The following is a 20,659-nucleotide window of genomic DNA, read 5'->3' on the forward strand; positions in this document are numbered from 1 at the left end:
CAAGGAGACCCTGAATCCGTTACAAAAAAATGGTTCAAACGGCTCTGAGCACTATAGGACTTAACTTCTAAGGTCATCAGTCCCCTAGAACTAAGAACTACTTAAACGTAACTAACCTAAGGACATCACACACATCAATGCCCGAGGCAGGATTCGAACCTGCGACCGTAGCGGTCATGCGGTACCAGACTGTAGCGCCTAGAACCGCTCGACCACCCTGGCCAGCCAATCCGTTACAGCTTCCGTAATATAATGTATTTCATGATTTAAATACCACAAATAGTTCACTAATAATTAATTAAGTTTTGCATCAGCTTTCGCTGTGGCTTACTGAGTAACTGGCTAACATACGGCAGTGATATGTCTTACAGCAGATCTCTTGATTAAATCTCCCGCTAAAAAGCAAGTATAACCGCGTTGGCGCGAATTCATTGAAGATGAACTCTCGGTTAATGCGAAAAAAAAAATATTGTCCTCGATAGGAATACAATAATTGTTATGGGAAATTTTGGCGGTTAACACGAATTTCTGTTAAGGCGAATTACGAACTCTTCTTCAGTCCCTAGCGTAATTAAACTTCATTGTAACACAATCTTTCGATGTTAGAGTGTTTTTAAGTGTCAATTTTTGCCGAAATGGACGTACGAAATGTAATTACAAAGCTAGCTATTCGTTTAGCTGACTCGTTTCTAATGTATTGTCGGTCGCCAGCCACCATCACCTCGACAATCAACGTGCACGGTACATTTAAATAAATTCAATAATATGTGCATTAACATTTAGAAACGTATTCGATGCCAGGTGTTGGTTTAATAGTTGCCAAGTCGAGTCAGAATACTGAACTAAAAACAGCTCTAAATGTACAGGTAGAGCTTCAGTTTCTAGATGAAGTGAACCGAAGTATTAAGAAAACAACAATTGCAGAGGAGTTTGGAATACGTAAGTCTACTTTATCTACGATAGTTAAGAATCGATAAAAAAAAATCATTAATGCTCATGCATCAGGTTCTGGAAGCAAATCTAAAAGACGTTACTGGTAGAATAGTTTAACCATATACGAGCATCTAACATGTCTCTTCAGTCAAGAGCAAATGAGATGGCCAAAGATATAGGCATCGAAGATTTCTGTTGTTCTGCTGGATGGCTATATCGGTTCCAAAAGAGACATTCTGTTTCATATGTACAAATTTGTGGTGAAGCAAATAAAGTTGATCTAGAAAGAGCGACAGCTGGTTTCATGAATCTGACCGAGTGAGGGAAAAGTTTGCCTCGTGTGATGCGTTCAGTATTGGTGAAACTGGACTTCTCTACAAACGTATTCCGAATCGCACCCTGGGGATTAAAGGTAATAAGTGTCACGATGGAGCATGCAGCAAACAACGTGTAATTGTTGCCTTTGTATGTAATGAAGACGGCAGTGAGAAGTTTCGTCCCTAAGTTATCGGTAAACCCGAGAAACCGGTTTGTTTTGAAATCCTAAACAAGGACACTTTACCTTGCATCTACTCTCACCATAAGAAAGCTTGGATCGATGGGACATAATTTCGCAAATGGCTACTTCGTTTCAGCAGTAGAAATGTTGCTCAAAGCAGACATGTCCCTGTTACAATGGACATACGTACTGCTGCTAACATACAGGATCTGAACCTAACCAACATAAAGGTGCAGTTTTTTTCCTCCAAGCGCGATAAGCCGCCCTGAGCCCTTGCACCAAGGCATCATTTCTCTCATCAAGAAAATTTATCGCAAGCGTCTTGTAAGAGTTGCAATTCGTACAGCTAAAAAGAATACTGCAGCCCCAAATTGGAATCTGCTTGACGCAGTAAAAGTCATCGTAACATTCTTGACTCGGTGACGCCACATCATATACAGAAGTGTTTTAACAGACCCTGGAGAAACAGCAGCACTAAAGATGTCCACACGTTAGACGATACCACTTCACCTGATGGACGGACAGTTTTGCAAGACTTTACGAACCCTGGGATTAATTTTGAGGAATTCAATAGTGCAGGAGATGGTGTTGCCGGATGTGCTTCTGTGGAATCTCAGCTGCCAAAAGCTGTGACCGATGTGCAATAAGGGTCATCAGAACAGAGTGAGGAGGAGGAGGAAGAGAATACAGATACCATTCCACCCCCTTATCAAGAGATGTTTATAGCCCTGGACAGTCCAGAACGATTTTCTTCAGCATCCGACATCACGTAATTTCACAGACAATTGTACCTATAGCGTCTACGGACAATTGGTTGTGAAATTACAAGACAGTTTCCTTCCCGTGGACGTCAGCGAAACATGCTTACATTTTTTCCATGAAAGTATTGAAATTTTCGAGTACTTATACAGTAACTTTATAGTGTTATAAATCTATAGTAATGTAAAAGTGGTAGATACTGTAGTGTATTACGCATTACTATACTACTGTACATGTATACGTATTAAAATCTGCTTTTTCACTTAACTTGATTTTTTTTAACACGAACTCTTGACTTTTTGGTCTCTTCGGATTCATGTTAACGACGTTCTACCGTAGTAATAACACACACAAAAAGAAATATACACACAAAATCACTGTTACAAACCCATTGTGTCAATATGATCGTAGCAAGCCTTCAGATTATTATGGTCTAGACTTTCTGTAATAACTGTTCCCTAGTAAATTTTATCTATAGAAAAATTATTTTAATTATTTTTAAAAGCTCCACTTCAGAATGTCTTGTCATTGAAAATCCTTTTACTGCTGTCTGAACTTAAGAACTTTATAACTACCGCGTGGGGTAATTCACTGAAAAGAATATTTACAAAGCTAAATCCTACTGCTCCCCAAAATTTAGCAATATTTTTAATTATGGTGATTAATCATTAAAGCATTTTCACTTGATACTGAGAGGAAAACTCAGAACCTTCTTGTAACAGGAACAGGATCCCATCGAGGAGAGAGACTTACGATCGGTTCGTGATACAAAGACAGTCTTACTAGTCGAACACTTCACCAAACACTTATCAATGCCTGCATTTATGCACTGAAGAGCCAAAGAAACTGGTACCCTGTATATTATCGCGTGGGGCCCCCGCGAGCACGTAGAAGTGCCGCAGAACCACGTCGCGTGCTTGACTAACGTCTGAAGTAACATTAGAGAGAACTGAGACCATGAATAATGCAGGGCTGTCCATATGTCTGTAAGAGTACGAGGAGGTGGAGATCTCTTCCGAACAGCACAGTGCGAGGCATCCCAGATTTGCTCAATAATGTTCGTGTGTGCGGAGTTTGGTGGCCAGCGAAGGTGTTTAAACTCAGAAGAGTGTTCCAGGAGCCACTTTGTAGCAATATTCTGGACGTGCCGGGTGTCGCATTGTCCTGCTGGAATTGCTCAATTCCGTCGGAATGCGCAATGGACATGAAACGATGCAGTTGATCTGACTGGATGCTTACGGACGTGTCACCTGTCAGAGTCGTATCTAGATGTGGCAAGGGTCCCATATCACTCCAATTGCACACGCCCCACACCAATACAGAGCCTTGACCAGCTTGAACAGGCCCCTGCTGACAAGGAGTGATGAGGTTGTCTCCATACCCGTACACGTCCATCCACTCGATACAATTTGAAACGAGACTCGTCCGACCAGGCAACATGTTTTCAGTCATCAACAGTCCAATGTCGGTGTTATCGAGCCCAGGCGAGGCGTAAAGCTTTGTGTCGTGCAGTCATCAAGGGTACACGAGTGAGCCTTCTGCTCCGAAAGCCAATGTCGATAATGTTTCGTTGAATGGTTCACACGTTGACACTTGTTGATGGCCCAGCATTGAAATCTATAAAAGAGTTGCTCTTCTGTCAGGTGAAACGATTCTCTTCAGTCGTCGTTGCTCCCGCTCTTGCAGGATCTTTTTCAGGTCACAGCGATGTCGGAGATTTGATCTTTTACCGGTTATTCAGGGTACAATCGTGAAATGGCCGTACGGGAAAATCGCTACCTGCTGTGTCCCATCGCTCGTGCGCTGACTATAACACCACGTTCTTGATAACCTGCCATTGTAGCAGCAGTAACCGATCTAAAAAAAATTGTTCAAATGGCTCTGAGCATTATGCGACTTAACTTCTGAGGTCATCAGTCGCCTAGAACTTAGAACTAATTAAACCTAACCAACCTAAGGACACCACACACATCCATGCCCGAGGCAGGATTCGAACCAAATGATGATAACCTCTTGTACGAAGCAAACCCATCCGACATTACTACAGAACCTTCTTCCACATATTCTTCTTTTAAAGATGTCAAGACTTCCTTTGTCCGATTTGGTACATCCCTAAATACAACATCAGCACAATCTACTTCAGAAACTACTACTCCAAAAACTCAAAAGCTCAACAACCTCGTGCCCCATTTCGTACTTTCTCTTTCTAAAATGTGACTCATCTACTTCAACTATAAACCCTGGCTCCCCCCAATGACCCCCTATGCTTTATACATTCCCCGCAGACTTCTCTACAAAACGAGAACCAGTCGACTACAGTGCCACAGGAAACCCCTACTTCGTGCATGACAGATTTGCAAGAATATTCATAGCAAAAATAGTAGGTCATCGTGAGAATTACTTCTAAATTCAGCCTCGATCTTTTGAACCACGTCCCCTAGTGTATGGATCTCCATATGTTATTTTTTCTGCACGTCCACATGTATTCGTCGGAAGTTCGTGATAACGCAACCTTAGTCAAAATCATGTAATTTCCACAGACACTGCACTTGCAAAATTCAGCAATGACTCCCAATGATTGCAAAAATTTTGTAGTTGATTTACGGTCACTCATTTTCTGAAGCAGAATTCTCGCAGTAAAAACAATTGACTCATCCCTAACGAACAGCGAGAGAAATCAAGATCTTATAAATCATGACTACTTTCATTAACAAAAGATGCCCAAAACAAATTACGAGATGAAAACAAAACAATCTACATCGAATTTTTAATATACGTGCGTAACGAGGAAATCCAGAGAAATCAATAAACGTTCATCGACAGCAATCTGCAGCACAAACAAAATAACATCACACATTACGTCATTGGTCAAAGCCGACGGGTGGTATCGGACACTAGAATTGACCCGGCGATAGAAGAAGCCGTATGACAGTTTTTGATGTTGCTGAGCAACAGTCATACAATAATTTTTAAACGAACACAGCATGTCCTGCAGTATATGTCAATGACATAAACTCAGTCAGTTGAAAATGGCATAAGAGGCCGAAACTGGCTCGTCATTAAATAACATTCAAATCAAATGGAGGTATGACGTAATAGTGACGTAATAGTGTCTCTTGATGCAATATGCTCTTTAAAAATCTTCTTGGCGTAGTAAATCCAGATTTTATAGCAGCCCACTAAATGCCATGATACACTGACAAATAAAAATCCACATCTGATGCATAATTACACCAGTTTTGCAGAAATTTCTGCCTCATTGGTCACTCGGGATGTTGACTCGTTGAGAGGTAACCACTAACTATATCTACCACAAAGATCTCTCGCGCCAAATCGCGCCCTTCCACCTGTTACATTCCCGCTTAAGCTTCTTCATTGTGGAGAGACTTTCCTCCAGCTTTTCTATCGTATACAATCCTTCATGCCTTAAGCAGGAACCAGTATTTTATTACATTCAGAACATAAAATGATATAGTTTCAGAAAAGACATTTACAAAATACTTCCAGATTACACTAAATTACATAATGAGAAGAAATACTTACGTGCATTTCAGGTTAAAGAATGAACATAAAACAGATATTATAGTATCGACTAACGACAAAAGTATTACAACTTCCACGGGAAACGTGAGCAATAACTGACCTCGCCTCGCTTAATGCAGCGTAAACAATAGCGCTTGGGCATTGCAGGACGAAATGGCAAAGAAAATGCCTGTGAAGGCTCGCTCAGCTCCAAGTCTTCCAGAGAAACAGCGATGGGCAAGAGGTGCGAATAACAATTACATACTATTATCAACGTAAGTACCCATTACACGCCTAACGTATTCCTTCGAGATAGTCTCTCTCTCTCTCTCTCTCTCTCTCTCTCTCTCTCTCTCTCGAGCCTTTATTTTTTGATTCAAACCCGTCAAGTTCCTGCTTCATAAAGGAGTAAATTCTTTGTTTTATGAACCATCTGCTTCAAAACTTGCCACCTTATGGATTTCTCTGGGTTTCGTTCCGTGAGCGGTGTCGTAACTTTGAGCGTAGCAAACCTGACGTTCTGCGATAAGATAGCTGCGCGTTGCTGCGATCTCATGGCTGTGCGGTACTGGGGTCATTGCCGTGAGTCCCACCACCGCCACACAGCAATGATGCTTCGAAATGACGTTATAAATCCTCTGATAAATATCTCAAGTGACGTTATAAAGCCCCTGATAAACATCTGTAGCCTTGATAGTACATTCTCATCTTTCTGGGTAACGTCTTCTGGTTTAAACAGTCTTCTTGCTGCGTAACATCCTCCTCTGGTTTCAACAGTCATCAAGTCTGCCACGAAATCGGATCCAGAAAATGACTCCAGTTTCAAGTTGGATGTCGAAAAGATTGCAGCTTTACCTTATCTCACCCAAAATAATACCGGATGTATCCGTTCCTCAACTCTGTGTCACCAAACGATATGTGCTTTGATGGAAATAGAGAGCTTGAGCGACAGTTTATTTGCGCGTTTGAAATAGGGGAAAAAAATAAGTTTCATTAAGGCTTCGAAACAGTCACTGTCGCCAGCTGTAGACAGTTAGGCTGCTATTAGCTGGGGACAACTTGCAGCGAACTTAGGGGACGCCCATTAACTATGTGACTCAAAATGGGGGAGAGGGGGGAGGGAGCAAAATTTCCTCAAATCTCATTTAAGGAGATGGCGGGGACCAATGAAAATATGCCGGAAAAAATATGCCCTTTTAAATTTTTCAGTTCACTCAAGATTTATTATTGCTACAATGCATCTGCTGTACATGAAAAGATTACATTTACAGATAAATAGCACAAGCTGTTCTGAGGTACCAGGTCTCGGGCCCATGCTGAAACACCCATACTAATATGTGGTGTAGCCTCCACGTGTGGCAGTGCAGGACATCCAGTCTGTCGTACAGATGGCGAATAATGCTGTCCTGGGATACGTTATGTTACCTTTGCTAGACCTGTTCACGTAGTTCTGTAAGAGTTGTTGGTTGACGAGTCACACGAGTTACTTCTCGTCCCAACATGTCTCAAACCTGCTCGATTGGAGATTATGCTGGCCGAGGAATTTGCTGCAGGTCCTGCAGAGCACGCCGAGTTTCAAGGCTGAAACGCCCGCTAAACCCGCTGGGCAGAACTGGTAATTAGGATTGTGGAAAGGGCCAAATAATGTTGGGGTCAGTTTCACCTTCTAATTGTAATTTATTGTAATTTAATAACACATTTACAACCAAAGCGGTACATACCGAACCTTTACCAAATGCCACTCTTTCACGGCTGAAGGCCTCCAAACAAGAAATCTTAAAAACCAACAAGATAAAAATCCAATTAAAATAGCAATAATTTTTTTTAAAAAAAACATCTATCACAGCTAGGTGGAAAGCCTCAAAGAAAAGCAGATAGAAGAAACACATGCAAGGTGCCATACAAATGGCTGAAACGCACAATTAAGTTTCAAAATTTTAAAATATATTACCATAGGCTTTGAAAAGGCAGAAGGAACCAATGTTTCAGCTTGAAAGATAATTTTAAGAATAAAGTTACAAGGCTGAAAGCCCACAATTAATTTTGCAAAATTTTTAAGGAAAAAAAGACCGTAAGACTTAAATTTTAAGTAGCTGAAAACAGATAATTAAACACCAGTGAGAAAGACAATAAAGACAACGGCACTGAGAAGCCTCCAGGGAGGCCAGTCTGCCCTCGTTCACTTAGGCGAGACAGGTGATGAGCCCAACTACACTTGATCCGTCGGAACCCAACCAGGACTTGCTTCCCATCAATCAGTACATGATAACTCAAACATAAAAGGATACAAACGTCATAATTCACAATGGAATATGTATTAGCTGTCAAAATTACACACCATGCTGGACAGCGACAACAGGTGAGGCAAGGACGCTGCCTGAAATTACGTTAGTGGCCAGGGCAGGTAACCGGAACGACCACTAGGCAGAAAATTCCGCTGGTGCGAATTGCAGTCAACCAAAATAGTAAATTGCACCGCATGGCGGCTAAAATTCAGCAGTAGAAACATGCGGTGTGGCTCACAGAAAAACCTCTCCAACAGCAAAGCCTAAACGAATCACCACAATATGAATGGACGTGGCTTGGGCAGTTGAAATCATTACTCAACTTTGACATCCTGGGTCGGTGAACCACGAAACTCGAAGCAATCGGACAGCTCCACACACACTCCGACACTGTGTAGGGACCACCAGCAGACCCAGCCAACTGCACCGCGCGGAGATAACTTCCCTCGTCTGCAAAACCGACCGATTGCCTGCAGACTGCCGACAACATCTAAAATAGTCACCAGTGGAGACAAAGCCAACAACACACACAAGGTGACAAACACTTGCACGAAGCACACACGGAGACAAATAGGGAGTCGATGAGCACACACACACGCACACACACACACACACACACACACACAAACACACACACACACACACACACACACACACACAGGGATGGGTCGAAACAAGGGGATTCTGTTGGTTGCTCAGTTGTTTTTCCGGATCGTGTCCTCAAGGTCCGACTGCCTCAGACTTTTACTGTCTTTGATGCAGAATTTTCTGCAATCTTGCGGGCACTGGAGCACATGAGACATTATTCCTCTCCTAAATTTCTCGTCTGTTCCGATTCACTCAGTGCCCTTCTTTTACTGCAACGTTTGTATCCGGCAGACAAAATTGTCCAGACCATCCAGGATGCCCTCCTCCGACTACAGCGACTGGGGAAGGTTGTAGCTTTCTGCTGGGTTCCGGGACATGTCGGCATTGCTGGGAATGAAAGGGCAGATCTCGCAGCCAAGGAGGCGTGTCTCGCCCCACAAGTATCTCAGTGTGCTATCCCCTTGCACGCACTCACCTCGCTGTTGAGCTCACGGGTCATGCGTCGGTGGGAGGATGAGTGGGTGGAAGTGACTGACAATAAGCTCCGTATAGTCAAGCCCACAACGCGTCTGTGGTGTACTTCCTTTCAGCCCCATCGACGGGACGAGGTTCTCCTCACTCGGCTTCGAATAGGCCACAGCCCTATGACGCATGGCTTCCTGCTCCGGCGAGAGGACTCTCCAATGTATGGTGCTTGCGGCGTCCAGGTCACTGTGCGCCACGTTTTATTGGATTGCGTTTTATTTTCTGACCAGCGGGCCGCGGCTGACTTGCCAGCGGACCTGCCATCTCTTTTAGGCAACACTCGGACGAATGTGGCTAAAGTTTTAAAGTTCTGTGCCATGTCAAATGTTTTTTACAAAGATTTTAAGGAGAGGATTTTAATTTGCTCACTGTGTGACAAGCTCGCCCTTATTTTATGTAAGTGGCCAGCCAATAACAATTTCCTGTGACATTCTTGTTGCTATGTTTCCCCTTTCCTTAGGTTTTACTTTCTTATGTAACATTTTCCTTCTTTTCCTGCTTTCTTTGAGTGTGTGCTTTAGTTTTCTTAGGTCTGTCTACATTCGTTCCTTTTAATGTGTGTCAGGGCGCTGATGACCTCGATGTTGAGCGCCCATAAGCCCCAACACACCACCACCACCACCGACTCATGAACGACTGGCGAGCCAAAACGCTTCGTCCGGTATGACGACCGACTGACGATCCACCAAGACCGTGGATCTGCTCAAGTGATGCGTGGCGGCAATGGTCGGGCGAGCCATATCGACGCAGACCTCACTGCTGCTCCAACCAGACTGCACTAGTGCCGCATTGCAACTCTCGACTGGCAGGTCCGAACTGCACTCCACACACTTTCCAACTGACTGGCAGACCCGAACTCGCAACCCGAACTCCCTTACGACAGACAACGACCAGGAAGTAATAGCAGTCGAGCAAAGATACTATGAGTGGGAATATATCAATAGGCGCTGCTAGAGCCGGTCATGGTCAAGCAAAGCAGCAACTCAGCGACAGTAGTAATTTAAATTAACGTAGTGAGGTGAGGGAGGAGTACATTAAAAACAGGGTGTACAATACATGATGGTGGGAACACGAACCATTCATGGCTCAAAGGCCAGTGTGTGAGCGAGTATTATCCTGTTAGAACAACGTATCAGCTCACTTTTGCAAGAGTGGCAGAAGAATGGGTCTAACAACATTCTGCACTTACCAGGTGCTGGTTAGCGTCCCCTCCAGAAACACCAAAGGTCAATGAGACTTGTGGCTCCTCGCACCCTGGTCCATAAGGCCTGGGGTGGGTGTCAGTGTGTCTTGGACGAATTCACTCTATTAATCAGTGCTTACCAGTCCGTACACGTAAACGACCCTAACTTGGGTGCATGCAGAATCTGCATCCTCCGACGACACCAATCAAGCAGTGCAGAGCGATGCTGTGACGTGAATGGAAGACGGGCCCTTAGTCCTGCTGCTAATAACGAGTTCGCGACAGTTCATGTTGACACGTCTGGGCTCACAAGCCGTCTTATCTGTGCTGTGGTAGCTGCACGAGCTGCCAATGCTGCCCCTACAATACCTCGATCATGGTGGGCCTCAGTGCTGCGCAGACGTCCACAACCTTGTCTACAAATGGGAGAATGTTCGCTTGACCACTGTTACCAGGATCGTTGCATAACTGACGCAGCACGTTCAACATGTGCGGAAGTTCCCCGAAAGGAGTCGGAATGACACAATTTGACCCCTTAGAAACTTGCTCATTTGGCTGTAGGAGGCACGAGTGTGTCTCCGTGGCATTGGTTGGCTGCTTGCCTCACAATTTTGCACCGCTCGGAGCCTTTTGGCTTTGAGCATTCCCTATTAAAGGGTAAACATAGATGGCACTCTGGTAGCTATGCCACTACATTACTTATTGATGGACGAAGTTGAAACATGTATTACCCCCTGGTAGCAAATGCCGTCATCGGATCGAAATCGACCTCGTGTTTCGAAGTGTACTAATGTTTTCCTGTAGTGTACATTATTATAACGGATAACATTCTCCTTTATGAAACTAATCCCAAGCGTAGACAATATTAAAGTGCCACCAGTCTGTAAACTGAATGCTTCGCACATGTGTGTGTGAGTCTGGGATTCGGCGACTAGAAATAAGTGCCGCATCAGATTTGCACCACTCTGGTACGAATTATCTCGCGTTAGTCAGTGAGTCAGTTGTAGTATTCTGCAACGCTCGTAAGGTCGACGTTATTCTGAACAAAATGAATTTCTATCAAAACTTTAACAACGCATGTGCTAAGCAGCAATTTGACTACTTGAAACAACACGAAGCATGAAGTTAGTCGTTCGTGGAAGGATGCTAAGGAGAAATTCACCGGCAAGAATTTTCTTAATGATCATGTAAAGCAAGAGATTGAAAAGCTACGGAAACATGAGGTTCCAAGAAAGGTACAAACAATGTTGTCTTTGAACTGCGAAGAAGTAATAGTTCAATGACATTTAATGTGTACGGGGCGATTAAAAAGTTTCCTTCTGAGAGGGTTGCTGCAGTGTATATGCAACACAGTATGAGTCCGATGCGCGTACATAAGAACCGACATGTAGGCAAATAATTAGTGTAGTATTCGTGCGTTCGGTAAATGCGAAAAAGTGGACTATGGCGAAGTTACTACCAAATGTGTCCAAACAAGACCGACGTGATGTTATTATTTTCTTAACTGCCGAAGGACAAACACCGGTTGACATCCATCAGAGAATCAAGAACAGGTATGGTTGGTTTGGTTTATTTGGGGGAGGGGACCAAACAACGAGGTCGTCGGTCTCATCGGATTAGGGAAGGACGGGGAAGGAAGTCGGCCGTGCCCTTTCAAAAGAACCATCCCGGCATTTGCCTGAAGCGATTTAGGGAAATCACTGAAAACATAAATCAGGATTACCGGACTCGGGTTTGAACCGTCGTCCTCCCGAATGAGAGCCCAGTGTGCTAACCACCGCGCCACCTCGCTCGGTGAACAGGTATAGGGCAGCAGGCCTGACGAAAACTGCCGTTGCGGAATGGTGCGCAAAGTTGCGAGCTGGTCGCGATTCAACACAAGACGTCGATGACCTGGGACACCAACTCGAGCACTTGCCCTATAGTCCCGAACTTGAATCAGGCGTTTATCACGCCTTCGGTCCCTGGAAAAGGGGATTGTAGTGTAGACGGATACCGTCGGACGAGAATGCGCAGCAGGAGTTTCACACACTTCTTCATGCACCATGTTTTGCCAGACGGGTAACTTTAACATGGTGTGTTGTGGAATGGTTGCGTCGATGATCACGGCTATTTTGTCATTGCGGCCATCTGTCTGTCTGTCTGTCTGAATAGTAATCACGATTGGTATTTTTAAAACAGAGTTTTTAATCACATCTTAAAAATACCGTTTAATACATTTTCTAAATATAGGTGCTACACTTTTTCTATGAAATTAGGGCTGAAGATGATAGCTACCTTTAAGAGGCATCGTATTTAGGGGATACGGGCAAGGCAGGGGGGGGGGGGGGGGGGGGGGACTGGGGTCCAGAGTAAAAAAGAAACTCTCACTTTATTAATGATCGTCCACCTATCGCTAGAGGCGCTCCTATTTGCCATAGGATTCTTGACCCCCCTCAACTGGTAGACAGACATTTGAAATGGTCTCACTTCTCATAGGGGCTATAGTAATATGAGACAATGTCATGCTATGAAGAACATCTCCTTGCTATTCTATTAAAAAAGAAACGATCGTGAGTTTGAAAATGCGTAAATATCCAATGTATGCTAATCGACTGTCTACAGTTGCACGCTATTTGATCACCCGGTATGTGCATAAGACAGTAAATTTTTCAGCTAACTTCGAATATCGCAATTATCGTTCTACGAGCTATGAGGCTACATAAAAGAATATGTAGCGGGAATGTACCCAAAAGTGGTCCTCGCAGTGCCATAGTCTTATTTATTTTATTTCTCATGTTTTCAGTCAAAAAAAATGGTTCAAATGGCTCTGAGCACTATGGGACTTAACATCTGAGGTCATCAGTCCCCTAGAACTTAGAACTACTTAACCCTAACTAACCTAAGGACATCACACACATCCATGCCCGAGGCAGGATTCGAACCTGCGACCGTAGCGGTCACGCGGTTCCAGATTGAAGTGCCTAGAACTTCACGGCCACACCGGCCGGCGTTTTTAGTCATCTATCACTTTGAACATGACTTTTTACTACTGGGCCGAGGATGACACGGCGTCCGGTCGGTACCGTTGGGCCTTCATGGCCTGTTCGGAAGTAGTTTTTAGTTTTTTTATAGAACACATATCAGTACATATTATTCTTATAGGTTAGTATTCAAACCTGACAACCAGATCGCAGCATTCAGTAACAAATCTTTCGACCTCATTTAAAGGCATGCAGTGGCCTGTTCTGTACAGTATGTCTGCTTGTCTGTTCCTACGCACCACCGTCACAGGCATACTTCCACAAGAGTCCCTCATCTTCAAGATGTGGCCACAGATCGCTTGTTCCGTTCGAATGCGAATAAGTCTTGACCATTCGCGACGGGGAGCATCAAACTGTGCAACGATCGTCGTTGGTCACGTTCGATTCCATAGGAATGACTGTGCCCCACGAACTCGTTGTAATCCAGGGCAGAAAGAAAGTCAGCATCGGTCGAAATGTCGTTTGTCTTTTTTTTATTACATTGCAGATTTAGGTTTAAACTGACAGCGCAGCTATCAAGAATGTGTTATAAGCAGTCATATAGACTGAACGCAATTATAACGACACACATTCCAGTCTAACTCAGGCATATGCAATGCCTGTATTAGGGCGTAAAATCTTTGCGCATTTCATTCCGTGTATCCCGTTGGAAAGTAACTGTGACTCGTAGACAGGCGTGTGAATAACATACGCAGAGTCACCATTTGAGAGAGGACGCGTGATTGGGCTCAAAAAAGCCGGCTGGATTAATGATCGAATTGCTTGGCATTTGAATAGGAGCGATGCCACTATTCGACTATATTGGCAGGAATTGGGTGAACCATGGCCGTACACAGCGTCAAGAAGGAAGCGTTCGGTTTATAGAGAGACAGCCGAGAGGACCAGCAATCCTCAGAGAGGCACTCAGACCCTCGGACTCTTTATCATCGATCCGATGTGCAACCACCACTCGACAACACAACAACTCCTTCGCATCGTTGAATACGTAACACACGGATACAACAAAAACAAAGCAACTGGGTCGGCGTTCCTGAACATCGAAAAGGTTTTCGATCGTCTGTGGCACAACGGCCTCATACGCAAACTCAGCGACGCAGGGTTCCCCGAAGGGCTCGTACGTCTCATACACTCATATCTCATGAACAGGAGTTTCAACACCGACGTGCATGGCATACAATCGAAACGACATGGTATTCAGGCAGGAGTACCCCAAGGAAGCCACCTATGGCCCTTACTGTTTAACCTCTACATTAACGGCCTTCCAGCTACACGCAACACGACGGTGGCAATCTACGTGGATGACACTGGCATCCTTGCGCAAGATTGGAAGCCGTCTTAAAATAACTCACGACTACAGATTGCACTCAGAACGGCAGAGCCTTGGCTGGTGAAATGGCGTGTTAGAGTTAATGTCGAGAAGTGCGAAGCCGTTCTGTTCACTAGAAGACCGAAACTACTGCGCAAGCATTAGCACTGCAACCCAATAACACCATATGCACGCCCAATACGTTTCCGCGAGAAGGTCAAATACCTCGCTGGAGGGACCACATTCAACAAGTGACCAACAAAGCAAACGCGAGGCTCAGACAACTCTACCCTATGCTTAACAGGCGTAGCACACTGAACAGGAGGGTGTCTAGGTCCATGTACGTGACACTTATTCGACCTCTGATGACGTACGCAGCCCCTGCCTGGGGATACGCTGAGCCCACACGCCTGCGCCGTCTGGGGCTCGTACAGAACGAAGTACTCAGAATCATAAGCAACGCTCCGCGCTACACACGCACCGCGGACCTTCACTGGGAATATCGGCTAGATACCATCTTGCAGGTATTCCAAAAACTCTCTACACGACTGTACAATAACACGAGACACCCGTTTATCCTTTCTCTGGGTAACTACGACCACAACCATAGATGGAAACATAATAGACCAAAGACGCTATTGGCAAGGAACTAAATATCTATGGTCCATAGCACGCTGACATGACAGTACTGGCGAGCACCTGCAACACAGCTACTACTGGCAACCCCAGATGCTCGACCCGCCGAAAAACAGGCAATCGCAGGGATACGGTACTGCACACAGCACGCAAACTAGCCACACCCCCCCCCCCCCCCCCTACACTGTGAGCCGATCTATGGCCGATCGTCCAGTAATATATGACGACCTTGAACTGTTACAGAGACGCAGCAACTGCAACAAGCCCTAAAACCAGCTTCCGTAACGACAAAGGTAACGATGCACGATACCTCGCACTAACATAACCACACCTTGCATGCACTGTCGCAGCTAGCAAGCCGCTACTGCCCTTTTACCCGTCCTACTGTCGCAGAGATTTTTTTTTCCCTTGGCGCTTGCCTTGGCACTTTTTTTCCTCTGCCCTTACAACCGCTACACTTTGAACGGTTTCGTCCACTTTCTATCTGCTTATGGACTATGTAAACGAGTATTATTACCCAGATGCATGGATAACATCACAGCCCCTCATCCTGTGACTCCTGATTCAAAAACTAACATGTTATACGGTTTGGTTTGGTCACCACGTTGGTGTGGGCATGGAGGGGCCCCATCCTAATAAAAAAAATTGTGCTTTAGTCACAACGAGGACCATTAGTAGGTGCCTCACAGAAAATGAGCTCAGCTCACCGCGACCTTTGCGTCGACCTCTGTACGTAAACAAGACGGGTTGCGGTGGTGCCGGGCACATTCAGCCTGCAATCCCATTGAATTGTCTTCAGTGATGAGTCCCGTTTCGATCTGAGCCCCGATGACCAGTGAAGACGTGTCTGGAGACGCCCCAGGGGGTGGTGGGATACCAAACTGACTGTCGCCCACCATATAGCCCTACATCAAGTAGTGATGGTCTGGCGTGCCATTTTTCATTTCATAGCAGGATGTTTTTGGTTGTCACCTGCGTCACTCTTAGAGCACAGCGGCACCACCACGACATTCACGCCCACTATTGTTGTCCTTCATGACAAGCCATCCTAGGCTTACATTTCAGTGGGATAATGACCGTCCGTACACGCGAGAGTTTCTACTGCTTCTCTTAGTGCTTGCCAAACCCTACGTGCGCCAACAACGTCGCTGGGATCGGGATTTTGACGAAGTAACGCACTAATTGGACAGAACTTGGCACGATATCCCTCAGGAGGACATCCAACGACTCTCTCAATCAATGCCAAGCCAAATAACTGTTTGTATAAAGGGCGGAGCAGGACCAGCACGTTAATGACTTACTCAATTTGTGAAACCATGTCTCTTGAATATATAATCCAGTGTTTCTGAAATTGTGATCATTTGTTTGGCTGTACATATACATCACATCTACCGATTTTCGCCCTATTTGGATAATTCCTTCAATGTTCGTCGGCTCTTCCTATTCTCTTTTTCTTTTGTCTTAGAATGTATTTAGATGTATGTATTCATAAAGCAGGAAAAAGTGGATCTTTAAATTTAAAATTCACAACATTATTTGGTATTTTCTTGATGATTTTAAGAAAATTAACACTCTCATAATGTGTATTTTAGATCAAGTCCATTACTTTTGAATGAGGTTTTACTGGTAGGTCATGAAGTATTGGTTTTGGAAATAAACGCTGCACGTTTACTCTTTGTTTATATTATGTTTATTTAACTTTCGTTCTTTGCTGCTAGTTTCAGATTCACAGCGCCATCCTCAACCAATCATTTTTGCCATCAGTAAAGCCATCAGGCTGGAATCCAGCATCACTACTCGTCACATTAAGTGGTGGCTAGAGATGAGCCAGGCTTTGGCTAGTGGCAAGATCGGCAGCTTGAGAATAAAGCTGGAGCACAAAAAGTAGCCTCAAAGAACGAAAGACAAGTAACGTGAAAACAAACAGTAAATGTTCAACGTATATTTTTCAGAACCAATACTATCATAATGTACTACAACAACAATGTACTCTGTATTGTATTAAATACGCTGTTAAAGGATTGTAGGGCTGAGAGCACATTACAAATTGCCGTATCATATGTGGGCGGCACACTAGTGATCTTTTAGTGGCGCCACTAGTCGCCCGTGACTTATTAATTCCATTTAATGCAATGCTCTTTCTATTTTGGGCCCTTCTGTGTGTCCAGAGCAGTGGCCGGGCCCCGTCACCAGCAGTAGACACACGTCTGCTCATTTAACTCCATGTAGCACAGTGACACGCCAGTCGCCAGAGCAACAGCTGCCCTAGACTCATTACAGCCGTTAAAGTGCACCTGATTCTGGATGTTAGTCCCTTGCAAGTTACTTTCTGCAGTATTTCATTGATGAGTGATTTATTGCACTTTGACCTGTGTATCTGCGGCTGCAAGCACTCGCGTCAACACGTTGTTACTCTTGCAAGTTGACACTTATGGATGATGTTTACCTCCGAATTGAGATTCTTACAATACACCCTGGACATCGAAGCGTCAGAAAATCCTAGCGTGTGCACGACGTCCGAGTGTACGATGCGTTGTGGGTACCTACTCATCTGGACACATTTGTCTATTCTGTGCTTTACTATCATTCCAACGGCCAGTGCAAGGTTTGCTGATTTCACAGATGTGTGACAAACCGAACTACTAGTTTCGCCATGGCGACAGTGGTTATCCATAATTTAACTAAGCGTAAGTGTACCGCACAACAACTACAAGACCTATGTCAAAAAGCAACAGTACTCAGAACAGCTGATTCTGCACACACAAAAAAGTGCAAGAGGTTAAGGTTCCAGTGCAAGAGGGATTACACTGTCAGACGCAGATGAGAAAGCAGATAGGGGTCAAAGACTATCCGATAAAGTGATAGAAAAAATGGGAGTCGATATGGAAGGTAAGGAGATTCAGTATTAAAATCAAGAGTTAAGCAGAGTTTTAGAGCAGTTGTGGAAGGCAGCGATAACACTCCTTGGGAAGAATGGCAGATAAGTTCGAGAACTACTGAACAATCTGTTCAACATCTCATCCTTCCAAGTTGCTGACAAGAATAATATACAGAAGAATGGAAAAGAAAACTGAGGATCTGTTGGGCGACGATTAGATTGGCCTTAAGAAATGTCAAAGCACAATACAGGCAGTTCTGACGCTGCACTTGATAATTTAAGCAACGCTTAAGAAAGACCTACAAAAAGTGTTCTTCAATGCCAAATTGTGTAAGATATTCCAAATTTTCTATAAAGCAGGTGTTAGCTATAGGAAAAGACGGGTAAGAATTAACAATATGTACAAGAACCATCAGGGAACAATAAAAATGAAAGAGAAACAATGGTGAACTCGGCTAGGCTCTGAAAGGTGAGAATGACTCGCCCCTACTTTTCAGTCTATACTTCGAAGAAGCAGTGACGGGAATAGAATAAAGATTCAAGATATCAATGATAAGATACGCTGATATCATTTTTATCCAAGTGAGGAAGAACCGCACGAACTGTTGAACAAAGTGAACACTCCAATAAGCACAGACTATGGACTGAAGCTAAACCGAAGAAAGGCGAAAGTAATGGGGAACAAAAATACATTATCACTTGCAGAGGATTGAGGTTGCCTCGAGATGACTGGGTGGTGTTGTATCGCCTTCATCATCATCATTCATCCCCATTACTGTTGGAGGAAGGCAATGGCAAACCACCTCCGCTAAGACCTTGCCAGTCGGCGGTGCGAGTCTCCCGCATCGTCCCCTACGCTCCTCGGAGCACGGAACCTCATCATCATCATCATCACCTGGTTCTGGTGTTGTCCTTCAATATAAACATGTGTAAAGTATTCTCATAATTATCCGTAAAAACCCATTATTGTTAGATTACTCTGTTAGCGATTAGTCAGTGGAAACAGTCACTTACATGAAATATCTAGTAACATGCGTCCAGACCGACTTTATATTATCAAATTCATCCACCGTGTACAATCTCTAGGGAACAATAAAGGTCTAATGAAGTTATGTCCGGAAATGCATTGTTTCCTCTGTTGCAGAGGCTGAGATCAAATACGCGCTGTACATGCAGCCACAGTTACAATACGTATGGGTTCCTCCTAGAGGGTGGTACTGTTCCTCATACGTAATGCCCTAGAGCCCTCTTCTCCAGTAATAATAGGTAACGTTGAGTGCGAATCACTTCTCTTGCTGACTCACCTTGTAATGGATGTGATACAGCGTTGTACACAATGGTTCCGTATGCGAATCGAGAGCTTGCTGACGTGCTGTTGACTTACATTCTTTTCTTGTTGTTTGGTCATCAGTCTTCTGACTGGTTTGATGCGGCCCGCCACGGATTCCTCTCCTGAGATAACCTCTTCATCTCAGAGTAGCACTTGCTACCTACATCCTCAATTATTTGCTGGATGTATTCCAATATTTGTCTTCCTCTACTGTTTTTGCCCTCTACACCTCCCGCTAGTACCAAAGTACTCAATACCTCATCTATTAACAGATGTCCTATCATCCTGTCCTTTCTCCTTATCAGTGTTTTCCACATGTTCCTTTCCTCTCCGATTCTGCGCAGGACATCCTCATTCCTTACCTTATCAGTCCACCTAATTTTCTACATTAGACTGTAGCACCTCATCTCAAATGCTTCAGTTCTCTTCTATTATGGTTTTCTCACACTCCATGCTGCACTCCAGATATAAGTTCTCAGAAATTTCTTCCTCAAATTAAAGCCAATGTTTGATACTAGTAGACTTCGCTTGGCCATGTATGCTATTTTTTCCATTACAGGTCTGCTTTTCATGTTCTCCTTGCTCCGTCCGTCATTGGCTATTTTACTGCCTAGGCAGCAGAATTCCTTGACTTCATAAATCCTGATGTTAAGCTTCTCGATGTTCCCATTTCTACTACTTCTCATTACTTTCGTCTTTCTTCGATTTACTCTCAATCCACACTCTGTACTCATTACACTGTTCATTCCGTTCAGCAGATCATGTAATCCTTCTTCACTTTCATTCAAGACAGCTATGTCATCAGCGAATTGTATCATTGATATCCTTTCACCTTGAATTTTAATTCCACTCCTGAAACTTTCATTTATTTCCATCACTGCTTCCTCGATGTACAGATTGAACAGTAGGGCCTAAAAGCTACATCCTTGTTTTACACCCTTCTTACTACGAGCACTTCGTTCATGATCGTCCACTCTTGGTATTCCGTCTTGGCAATTGTACTTACTGTACATGACCCGTCTCTCCCTATAGCTTACCCCTACTATTTTCATACCGAACATCTTGCACCATTTTATATTGTCGAACGCTTTTTCCAGGTCGACAAATCCTATTAACGGGTCTTGATATTTATTAAGTCTTGCTTGCAATATTAACCGCAACGTCAGAATTGCCTCTCTCGTGCCTTTACTTT

Source organism: Schistocerca gregaria, chromosome 6 (assembly GCF_023897955.1).
Source record: "Schistocerca gregaria isolate iqSchGreg1 chromosome 6, iqSchGreg1.2, whole genome shotgun sequence".
Taxonomy (NCBI): Eukaryota; Metazoa; Arthropoda; class Insecta; order Orthoptera; family Acrididae; genus Schistocerca; species Schistocerca gregaria.